Here is a 13,333-nt window from a genome sequence, read left to right as displayed (position 1 = left end):
TGCAAACAAGTAAGTTTAGTTCCTTTATAAACAATACAGTAGACACGTTATATTGTAAACACTGGAATTCAAAACAACAGTGTTTTCTTTTTTAAATACACGAGCGAACACAATGATCACACTTCTCTCTCTCTCTCTCTCTCTCTCTCTCTCTCTTTCTCTCTCTCTCTCTTTCTCTCACACAATTTGTTTTATATTAACCCCCACCAAAAGAGAGGTATTGATGATAGGATTTTTCCAGTAGATGTCAGCATAAGATTACCTGAAGTCAGGGCCGTAGCAAGGTAATCTGGGCCCTCTGGCTGTTTATTGCTCTGGGCCCCTTTCCTATTAAAACAAACAGTTTAGAATTTGTTGTGAGGGCCCACTGGACCTTTGGGCCCCTAGAATCTTTGCCACCTTTCACCCCACTTGCTACAGCCCTGCCTGAAGTACACCACATAAAGATCAACGAATCATACAATTACAGGTCTTAATTTTTAGAACATAGTAATTTAATTCATTACCATAATGTGATTCTAAATAAACCATTTATAAGGAAGATTTTTGTGAAGTAATTTTTAGGCATTTACTGTACAGTCAGCCACTCTTTGTGTGGGAATGAAGGAAAAAGGCAAAACACAATTATTATTTGTACTGTAAATGCATTTGTTTGTGAGTGTATTTGTGTCTGTTAGAGAGTAGAATCCATTTAGTGCCTACAAGTTGTGTGTTTTGAGTATAATGGATAGGAGAGTTTGTATCTTCTTGTGTTTATGCTGTATCAGTATTTAATAAACGACTTAGGTGTTTGATTGCTGTCTCTGTGCTTAAAGAGATAGTTCACCCAATATCTCAGCTCAGTAGATAAGTACAAGGTCACTATTCACTCCATACATGTGAATAGTGACCAGAAATGTGAATCTCCAAAAATCACATAAAGGTCACATAAAAGTAATCCATAAGATTACAGGCGTTGATAGGAAAAAGATAAATATTACAGAGCTAAGAAATCTCCACTTTCACTTTCAGAATGTGAAAAATGTGAAAGTGAAAGTGGATATTTATAGTAAAGAAAGACTTAAACATTAACCTGTTTCTCACCCACACATATCATATTTCTTCAGAAAAATCTATAGGACCTACAGAGCTGAGATATTCTTCTAAAAATCTCCATTTGGGTTCTGCAACAGAAAGACAGCCATAATCATATGGGTTGGCATGCGGTTGAGTAAATTATGAGAGAATGTTCATTTTTGGGAAATATTCCTTTAAACATTTCTCATCAAAAGAACACATGATCTGATCTCTTCTATCCACATACATTTTATAGTTCTGTACTCTTATACTGAATGCTACATCTGTCTCAATTGTGTTTATTTGTATTTCTTCTAGGGATTTCACAAGAAGTTCCTCTTACTCAGCTGGAAATGTATTGTGCTAGCAACACGGAAATCGTGTGTTTGATTTCCAAGGAATGCATGGGTGTATGCCTGGAATGCATAGTACCCTATGTCACTTAAAAATTTGCAGTATGCTTTTGCCAGACATAAATAGCAACTGGGCCAATTTGGTTGCTTAGGAGACCTGGCTGGAGTCACTCAGCACACCCTGGATTTGAACTCACGACTCCAGGGGTGGCAGTCAGCGGCAATACTCGCTGAGCTACCCAGGCCCCCTAAAGGTAATGCTACTTAAATAAAACCTATCTGAGAACTCTATTAGGTCCCTTTATCTATGAAAGAGCAACCTTTGAGAAATACTATAAATATAATCATATAATGCTTTGTCAGTGAGCTAATGAGAATATATTGAGATGTCTAGAGAGTGAGAAAATTCTCTCTGTTTACCTTCTAATCTTCCCATCTATGTAGTCTGTTCTACATTTTCACTATCACTCTCCAAAGAGAAATGGTAAAAATTGCGAAGATCCAGAGTTCAATCGATGCGGCCTTTCCGTGAAATGCTCAGGGGTGAGTTGAGAGATAGATGAGACCCTCTCATCGCAGCAGGAGCACCTCCATCTCCCCTCTCTCATACTCTTTAAGTGGAATCTCTCTCTTTATCTCTCTCTTTCTGCCTTCCAGTCACGATTGGATCCTAAAGCAGTCCTTTTTGAGAAACCCACTGTCGTAATTGATCAATTATACACAAACACCTAATTTGCATATTTTATAATGCCACTTTGGGTGCCTCACCAATAAAGAGTAGTTATAGGGACGTGACTAACCAGAAAGACTGAAAAGCTCTAGATCAATTCAATTGAAGAAATTGAAGCATGTGATCTTCCATGCTATTTCAAAACCCCCTGCCTTTTCTCTTCTAGACAGCTTTGTGTCCGAATCTATGCCTACAAATGCACTTTATGTAGATCAGGCCGTGCATCTGTGCCCCATACATTGTAACTTCCAGCAGTGAGTGCATTGTCTTTTATTTAGGAGCTCCATTATAGCAGAAAGGGGTGGATGTGATGTATTACTGGAGAATGGCAGCACTGGAAGTGTCTGGTCTGCCTCTTTCTTGGCAGTGAGCATGTAAAACAGGGCGTATTATCTCTGACAGAACATCATAAATCACAGTTTGTGTGATGGGGCCTGTGGCGTAGCAGCGAGCATTCTCCGAGAAGTGGGCCGCTGAATCTGGAGTCTTGGCGAGGATACATAGATGCATATACTACATATACAACCCTCTTGGGCCGATTTGATGTGGCTTGTCATTCATAATACACAGCAAAGCATTACGGTGCTTGTCATCCCCCCATGTAGTTTTATTGGTATGGCAGGGGGTGTCATATAGGTCCTTAATTGGAGGTCGTATAGACGTTTTTATTGGACTGTGCAGTAAAGGAGTGCTGTGTGTTCCTCTGTGCCACTTTCTTCAACATTTCATTGTTGTTCACATCTAATTTAGGATCGTCTGAAAAACATTTCTCACCCTTAACGCAACAAACTGCTGCATTTCAATACAAAGCATTTGGAGAACCAAATTCGCTATGTAAATTTATTTCACTTGTGATTCTGAGCTCTGGTGAGTTGATCGATAGCATTTTACAGCCCACAATGGAACAACACACCTCCTTTATGGTTAATACCAATGTTTTAGTTTGCTCAGTCTGCAATTGCTCTTCAAATCTTTCCTCTGGCGTGTCAGCACTTTGCCAACATTTTCTCCCCCTGTTAGTGCCTTCCGTGAAACCCTTTACCTCTTTCGGATCTTCCCAGTAAATCACAATTTTTCATGCCTTCCATGAAGTTTGGCGAGATGGATAGCAATCAACACCATCATCGCTCGGCTTAATTAAGGATTAGGCAGAATTCTGAAAATGATTTCTGAACTACTGATAATATCCAGCCCAAAACATCAAGCTCAGATAACAGGCTGTAGTTGTGATTGGGTTAGTTGAGTTAAGACACAGGTCGACATCAAAATGGTAATTTTTGGAAGCAATTTTTCTCTTGTAAGTGACAGTGATGGTAACAGGAAGAATTAATACATGTTTCTGTTGCTACCCCTTTTCCATCAACACAGTGCTGGTGCCAGAGCCCAATGCCCAATCTGGCCCCATTTCAGAGTATATTCTGTTTTAGTTTTGTGAAACATCTATTTTTTTTGTGAAACATCTATGGCACTTATATTTGTGTTATTGTTGTTTTTCTTACCTTTAATTAAACCTGAAGTAAATTTTTGAGTGTTAAAATACTTTCTATCCGAGCTTTATATGCACAGACAACTAAAAGTAACCCATGCATAATAGGAATTGACTGAAGTAATTATTCACTTTGTTTAGGTCTCAAATCTTATTCGTGCTTTTGTCTAAAATTTGTCAAAACTTTGGGGGTGAATTCACTTAACAGTTGCGCCATGTTTGCACACGGTATTTCAGCGCAAAACCCTGCGTTTTATTCACTAACCACCCGCATTGTAGTTAAAGCAGGCGCAATCAGCGCTAATAAAAGTGCTATAGCCTGGCATATATGCAGATGTAGTCAAGTGCACTTTCAGCATGTTAAAGAGAAGATTGAGATGTCTGGATCACAGTAGTCAGTGATGTTCAGTCCTGTCAAAGTGTGTCAGACAACAGTGGTCTGCTGCATCCTCCGCTATATTGCACTCAGAATCGGCCAGCAAGATCAGATATGCACATGCAAATTGCATTCTGCAGTGATTATGTGCGTTTACACAGTTGTCATGTTTTTTTTTCAGACATAACGGCACTGGGTGGCCAACTTAAATAGCTTTTTCTCTGTGGTCTGTTGCAATGTACTCTCTCTCTCTCTCTCTTCTGCTGCTCCGATGAGGCTTATCAGGTCTCCCTCCACCATCACTATAATGAGAGACAGGTGTTAGAGTTATTACTGCCCAGGTGACAAGCCTTAACTCTTTCCCTCTCCCACAGAAAGACACATAACCCACATAACCCCCCCTTATTTCAATGCTTGAAATAAGCATTCTTTGTATTTAGCCAAGAGGTCAGCTTATGACGTTTTTGATCTTCTAATGGTCCTCTCGTCACACAGATTTTGCCAAACTTGAACTCTTGTACACAAGAGAGTATAACATTTCTTGGCATGAGCTCGCATTTCCGGTCTCCCGCGTTCAGATTCATTTGAATGGGAGTGAATGGTGAGCAAAGTGTAGTGTGACCGCTTCTTAATTCCCTTAGTGAATCAGGTGCTAAACCAGAACAGACAGAACGTGCAAATAGCTGCCGCTTTTTCCTGGTCTAATTAATTCTTAGTGAATTCCCCGCAGAGTGTTTTAGAGCTAACATTTCCAGTCAGATTCTGTCTTATCTACAGTATCTCACATTATTAAGAGCTGCTCCGACACATACAGAGAGAAAGGGGGTACTGGAAACTCTAGGCACAAGTGTCATCACTCGTCTTCAGTAACAGGAAGCAAGATGACGGGACTGACAATCTGAGAGCAGCTTGTGAGGGAGACAGATTGACAGAGGAGATGTCACTCTGAGCCCATGTGCACCAACTGAGCTTAAGTGTATTACAAAACACTACACCATGCCCCCTAACAGAGTGCAGTGTGTGCTACACAGTTCGTTGTGAAATCGTGCCTTATGTAGTAGTTTTGGCTCTGGGTTTAAAAGCAGAAAAATTAAGCAATTTTTCATGTAAACAGACCAACCTGCTCTCATGACAAGTAATAATAGTACGAGTTGGCCCATACATGAATGTATGAATTTGACTCACATAGAGAAACATAAACAAACAATGTTATTACACTGATATATGTTCAACTCTTTAACCAAACCCTAAACCTATCCATGATTTTAATAGAAAAAGAACTTTTGAGTACCACGCAAGAAAACGAGAAGGGGGAATCATATTACAGGTTATTGGCATGCATCAATCTTTCATATATTGAATAAATAAATATGGAATGAGATCCCGAGTTTGTTCACAGACATTCCCTTTCATACAGTAAACTGTTGGAGAGTAGGCTCTAGGGAAAATGTTATGCCTGTATTGTATCGATATTAAATCCTGTTTGTTGATTAATTGGGCTTTATGGGGATAAAAGTAGTACCTTTTGTCATATAATGAGCCTGTTTACATGCACACCAAAATGCTGATCACTCCCTAAAATCAGCTTATTTAAAAAATATGACAAGGCAAGGAATCCGTGTTTACATGGCATTTGAAATAATCGCGTTGTTATCTACTTCTGATGTCAAACCGTGAAGAGGCATGCGTGCACATGTGTGCACATTGGATGAGCCCGTAAGAACAGTGGGTAAAGTGTTTACATGGCACAAGAAATCTGTGTGGGCAATGGAGTAAACATGGGGTAAACATGCTCACTGTTGCCTTCTCGTATGAATCATTATGACATGTCATGAGACTATTGAAACAGACCCTCTCTGATTATACTTCCAAATGCGTGAGTATTTTAATGTTTATGCCAGTGAAATGCTTTGCTCCAAATATTTCCATTGTAAATGCATTACTGTAAACACAATTTTGTCAAAATCAGAATAAGCCTCATGTAACAGATGAGTTAATAGAAGTTACAGCTTAACTTCTATTAAACCCGGAGGAAGTCACTGTAATTATTTATTCTTTCAATTGCAAATCTTAATTGTATTTCACATGAGTATCAGTTAATGTGATGGGAAGACTTCTGCTTACCAACCCACACAGGCTACACACCTGTGCGGCGTGTGAGTATCCAGTGTCTTGAGTTGAATAGATGCATTGGATATTATGTGGGAAATCACCAAACCCATCACCTAATTGAGATGGATGCATTTTTAACGACCAGGCAGCCTCTATTAAACCTCATCTGCCACAGAAGACATTAAAATATGCCCACATAGTGAGCTGCACTAATAGGCTGCACTGTGGTAAGACCCCCCTCACGGTCCTGCTCTCCCATCAGCACTGTCTAACGATGCTGGGTGTGCCATCTCTGTGCTTTTCTTTGTTTGAAGACAAGATACTTAAAGACAGTGCTTGTATACAGTATGTGTGTCTCAAAAAGAAAATTCTATATTGGATCAATGAGATCCTGACATTGATTTGAATTGAATCAGTTCCATTTCATGTAAACTACAATAACACACATGTATGCACACACACTAATGCCTAATTAATAATCTGGGAAGACGCCCCCCACTCTGAATAGGACTGATTCTAAAGACCAGGAATTCCATGCAGGATGTGTAATTAGCTGTAGTCTCGACAGTTTTATTTTTTTTAAAGCAGACTGCTCTTTTCTGAAGACAAAACTGGGAACTTATTAGGAGGATGTGATGTGAAGCTAACAAATTAATTATTTTAAAAAGCATTGAAAACATTGTTTGTTCATTCTGTAACTAAATGTTTTGAATTTTACGCAGATGCTTCAGTCTGGAATCTGGAGTCACTTCAGTTTGGTTATAGAGTAGATTAGGTGATTAAAACCATGTGAACACAATAAATATCAATCTAATTAAAAATTATTTTACCATATAATGATTAAATATATGTAAATAATTACAAATAAAATTTTGGTAATTAAATATCCATATGGAGGGTTAGAGATAGGACGATTTTGGAGCGCTTTGGTTGTATTGTCTTATAAACACAGTAGGGCACTGTGTCAAGTTAAACGTTGTTTGAAACTTAGAAAATCATGTCCATGAATTCAGAGTTGCGCTCTGTCCAGCTTTGTTTGAACTCAATAAAATGTGCCCTAAAATGTGTGGCAAGCCAAAATGCTTCATAAATCAGTCATTTATGAAGATCCATTTAATTTACGATGCTGTAGATTTAGGCCGTAGACAGCATGTCACACATTCAGTGGATATATTTTGCCCCTAGGAATCTCTCTACCTTTCTCTCTCTTTATCTCTTTCTTTTCTGCTTTTCCAAGCTTCACCTTAGTGAGCATGTCTGCGCTTGAGGTAACAATTTCCTCATCATGCCACTGTCACACCAACAGAGAGAGAGAAATGCTTCCTCAAATTCTCTAGTCTGCCCTTTTGTCTGGCAACAAAGTGTATATATTTTACTGACAGCACCCGAAGAGCCTCCAGAGATAATGCAAAGCTTTATGAAGGATATCCTCGGTTTAAATAGAAAGCGAAAATAGCTGGAAATCGACCCCCATGGAAAGACTGATGAGACCTGAGGGAAAAGATAGAGGCAGATGAATGTGGTTCAGGATTAGCTAATAAAATACTTTTTACCAGCTCATATCTGCCATTACAGTGCAAAGATGGGTGATACCAATTATTTTCTTTTTGATTTGATACCAAGCACTATCAAGACCAATATAGCTGATATAGATCAGAATACCATCAATACTGATGCCTGTATGAATGGAATATTTTTGTGATTTCTGTGGTTAAAATGGGCAAATACAGCCATTAAATGTTATATTATTTAATAAATTATGATATTTTTCATTATTACTCTCCCTAACACACACCTCAGCACTTTCAGGACGAACATCTACACCATGATGCCCAGTTAATGAGTATTAAAATGTCAATTCCCAGTGGATTTGCCTGTAATTAATCAGATTCTCAACCACTTCACCACAAAGAGGAAGAAAACACTAAATCTCCCTGGATCTGAGGGAGTTTGCATTTTAGGAACACCTGCTCTGCTTGGAGTAAGAATAATGAGTTTCCTAAAAGTGCAGTAATGTAATCTGTTCCTCTATAAGTCATGTTTTTGCAATCTGTAACATTTAATTCTAGCCACAGGCTGCAGAAAGCATTAGATATTCGTCTTAAGTATTCATGGTTGCATATGTGATTCTCCAGGCCGGGATCGTCAGCGGAATAGAGATGAATGTGTAAGTGCATGCTGGGAAATGTGCATTTTGCTGATGGCAATGGGAAAGATGAGGGTGTGTCTTTACGGTAAGAGCAAAATTGTGTCCAGCTGTGTTCAGAATGGAATAGTTACATACTGCGCAATATACACTGTATCCTGAAATGAAAGAACGAGCAGATTCAAATAGTTACAGGAGATTATATAGTCTTTATCTTTTATAATTCTGTTATAGATGAATATAGATGAATACAGAACTCCCCTACTTTTGAGCAGAAGTCATTGCAGAGTAAATTATGTCTTTCTGGGTATAACGGACATCATCTTCAGTCTGTGGTGCTCCTTAATCCAAGAACTTGGAGTGGAAAATGGTGGAGTAGATCATTAACCTTAATGAGATGAGTTAATTGAGTTTAATCAGTCAGAGAGAATGGGAGAGAGAGAAAGACCTTGAGCATAGATGTGATCTGAGCTCTTTCCATTAACCCAGGCCATGACTCTATAATGTGCAACACTCTTCCCCATATAGATGTGCAGGTTTATTTGATATATAAATCAAGTTTAAAAGTATCTTTGTCGCTGAACTGTAGTGAGCTACATTATCTGGACAATTATCACCCTCTAAACTTCAAAATGATATTCTTTATACCTCCAATTTATGAGAATGTAAATCTTCTGCTATTATTTTTTTGGCTCTGGAGAAAAGTACACAATGTAAACAGAAATGCATTCCAGACTACATGTTCACTTGCAACGAGGATTAACATAGTTTTGTGCAAACCACAATTGGTTTTCTGCTGTGAATTTATTGGCAGCTGAGAGCATGGAACTATTGAAATTTATGAGACATTCAGAAACCAACAAATGTCAGTTTAATGGCACATTCAGCCTACACTTTAAAAGAAAATCTGTTAAATTTACGGTAAAATACTTGGAAATATGGTTGCCAAAAAAAATGTATAGTTAAAAATATAATGATCATGTTTCAGGCTTAACAGGATGTCATTTTGATTCCTGTATATTTAACTGTTTACTACCTTTATATTTTTAAATGATATAAATTTTATATACTAATCTTCTTTGACTATAAAAGTATGTTTATCACTTGTTTATAACAAAATGTATTGCTATTCCCCGTAGACACCACAAAAGCCCACATGATGACTTAAAGTTCATGAAGAGTTACCCTTCCAGGAGCAATAACCAATACACATGTGGTGACAGTACACAGTGTTACTCACACAAACACAAAACACCATCAGGGTAACACAAAAATATTGCAATAAACATTGAATAAACTACATAAAATATAACACAGAACACCCAATGTACTTAACTGAATTTAAAAAAAGAATAAAACAGAACTATTCCCATAAAACATAATGAAATGTGATGGGTCAAGCAGGGACTTCTGGGAACGAGCAATTATTGTTTTTCACAGTCATTTTAAATATATTTTACCATAAACTAACCATAATTTCTCCTGTTAAACATAATATACATTTTACTGTTAATTTTATGGTAAAATTTAACTTTTTACATCTATAATTTATTTTAATTTTTTTACAATATTTTACTGTAAAATTACATGCATTGTCTTGTTAAATAAATTATATATTTTACAGTATATTTTAAGGTATCTACCCGTTAACCAGTGTACTATATATAATGTTAATAATTCATGGTAATATTAATAAATGGCATTAAAATCAATCAGTGAAATTGTTTATTTATTTCAATTAAAAATGCATACTGTATTGGGTCTCCACTTGTCTGATGTAAAATTTGAGTCCTGAAGCAAAATGAGTTAACCACCACTGCTTTGAAGCTGATCTCATGAAAGGTATTGACTGTGGCATCATTTTTGCAAAACGACATTATCCGAGCAACACAAGGGTTTTCCAAAAGTTGCTCGTCCTCACTAAAACGTATGAAAACATTTAAGTGCCCTTACTGTGCATTTGAAAATTACTGTTCCATGTACGGTCTGAAACACAATTGTCCTCATATTCTATTGTGTACAGCAATTCCGAGTAAACTTCCCATCGCCTTTGAAGGAATGCAATGTGAACAGTCGTGTAGGCCTGCAGTGCGATTCATGCCATTAAGAAAACACAGTTTCATAATGAATAAGATGCCATTACTTGATACATTACATTGCAGTCCACAAGCAATACCAATTGACATTTTATAAACATGTCTACACACAAAAGCCAGAACTTGAAACGTCACTTAATGCTCAAGCAAGCCTAATTTTAACTGCAGCATGACTGTTTTGTGAAATGAATGTAAAAAATCATAATTTCTCATATAAATCTACCAAGGAGCTCTATAATACCTGGAAAAATATATCTAATCATTTTTGCGATTTAATTGTTGCTTGCAATAAATTTAATTTCTTCAGGGTACACAGTAATTCTACATTACATTCAAGTTGGATGTGGGATATTCCTACTTGATATCTCCGACCATAAATGCATTCCATTCCCCCATATTCGGAACTACAACGCTCCGGTTAGTCTCTTGAATCCTCAGTATTCTAAAGTGAAAATAAAGGGAACCCATGATTAATTAATACAGAATTACCAGATAATCATTCATTAATGGGGTTCCCTGTATTTTCACTTTAGAATACTGTTCCAGGTTGTAAGTAATTCCCTCATAATTATGTGGTAATTCTGTATTAATTACTCAGGGGTTCCCTGTATGTTCCCTTCCCCTCAGTCATTGCCTTACATACAGGAATAATTTACCCAAATGTAATGCGATATGTGCTGAGGAAAACAAGAGACACACACACACTATACTGTATATAAATCATAAACCTACCTGAGGTAAGTTGGCTAGTCACTTATAGTGGGGATGGGGTTCCATTCCGTTGTTGATTTCTGGTTACAGACCACACTCACAAAGCAATTGACCATACAGGACAAAACTACTAAATTCGCTGCAATAACTCATTTTGGGAGTGTAGCGTATTGCATTTCCATAGTAATAATAACATTAGAAGTAAGGAAGAAGAAAGGGCCACAACCTGAATATTGTAATGGCTAATTGTTATGATATTATTGTAATTGTAATTAATTGACTGTTCATTAGTAGTTACTCAATAGTTATTTCTCCTGAAGCTGAATTAGTAGATAATTAAAAGTAGTTTATCAGGAGGCATGACTGAATTCAATAGTTATTGATTAGCTAATTGTTACTTAACACAACTATAAAATGCTATTACATACTGATTAGTTAACACATCTTCCTTAGTAGTTAATAGTAGTGACTTAAGTGTTAATGAAGAATTACCTATTAGTTCTGCAGTAATTCCTTATTAGTTATGCATTAAGTAAGATACAGTATTCTAAAGTGTTACCAAAAATACAAGGTGATTGAGAATGATATAATATTTATTTGTTTGGCATGTTAGGCCAGCAGAGAAGGCTTTGCTGGCCCTGAGAATTCGCCACTGAATGTGAAGGTTGTACCAAATAACTTTTGGTCTCCCATCTTGATTGTTTTGGGTTAAATGTATCACATGACTGTGTTACATGATAACAAATACATCATCATTTTCAGATATATCCATTTTCCCTGTCCACACTATAACACGAAGATGCCGTTTTCAAATTAATCCACTTGGGAGAGCAATTTTCGATAAGCTCAGTTTTCGTTGTCAAAAACGCCATCTTCAGCAACTTTTTCAAACAAAAAAGTATTAGTGTGGATGTGGCCTTAGTGCAGTTGTTTCATTACTGGAGTCAATCTCTAGAAGTTAACATATGCATGTATGTATTTGTCAGATTCCCTGAAGTGTTTAGGATTTGATGGATTATCTTGTCTTTTTTGTGTCCAAGCCACAGTCAAATTAGCTTTTCCCCAGCAGCACCCCTCTTCTGGGTCTAAGCTTTTAGTGTAGTGACTTCTTTTATTGTTAGCTATGCTATTGATTTTTGCTGACGTGGGACCAATATCAGCAATAAGCTTCATTTGACACTTAAAGTTATACATTTAGGTCAGAATGTGATTTTATTTGTTTAATTTAAATTTAAGATACACTAATATCAAAACATAAAACATTATACATCCTATGTAAATTGTGCAGCTGTACTTTGTCATGACACATATTTTTTTGCTTATTAGCAGCACACCAGTTTAGCGCCTGCTGGATTGTCACTGGGTTGAGATGACCTCATGGTGTGTGGGAGTGTTGTGTGGAGGTCTCAAGGTCTATGTCAGGTTAATCATGTCAGACAATGATACATTACAGTGTCCTCACTTTTTAACACCTATCTGTGACTCATTGGAGATATATGGTACCACTCATAATAGACTGTGTGTATAATGTAATTGATTTTATTCATAAGGTTGAGCATTAGATGTGTTTGGAACCTGTTAATAAAAAGCTTTATTGCATGTAAACACATGTTTTATAGCTTTTCTGTAGCTTGTTTTAAAAGATATATCACTGTCTATCCCATCAGACACAGTATCCTTGAATACATGCAAGGATGCAGATTGGATGTGTGGATAATCCAATGCATTTGGCCAAGAAGTGACCTGGAAACATCCTGTAGGGATTTAGGTTTGAGGCCAAATCTGGTCTGGAGAGGATGAACAGCTGGTCCACCCCACTCCTTTTATCCTGGCCCTTGGAGCATGACAAGGTCAAGACAAACTTTAAAATGACTCATGAGTTTTTCTCACTGAGTGGGTGTATGTGAACGATGGAGAAGATGAAGGCAATAACTTATTTTCATGAGATTCACTGTCATTTATCAGCTTCTAATCAGTGGAAGCACACACACACACATGTTGTGTTTCCATGTTTTATGGGGACTTTCCATAGACATAATGGTTTTTATACTGTACAAACTTTATATTCTATCCCCTAAACCTAACCCTACCCCTAAACCTAACCCTCACAGAAAACTTTCTGCATTTTTACATTTTCAAAAAACATAATTTAGTATGATTTATAAGCTGTTTTCCTCATGGGGACCGACAAAATGTCCCCACAAGGTCAAAAATTTCGGGTTTTACTATCCTTATGGGGACATTTGGTCCCCACAAAGTGATAAATA

This window comes from Xyrauchen texanus, chromosome 45, assembly GCF_025860055.1.
Source record: "Xyrauchen texanus isolate HMW12.3.18 chromosome 45, RBS_HiC_50CHRs, whole genome shotgun sequence".
NCBI classification, from domain to species: Eukaryota; Metazoa; Chordata; class Actinopteri; order Cypriniformes; family Catostomidae; genus Xyrauchen; species Xyrauchen texanus.
This window is presented reverse-complemented; position numbering follows the sequence as displayed.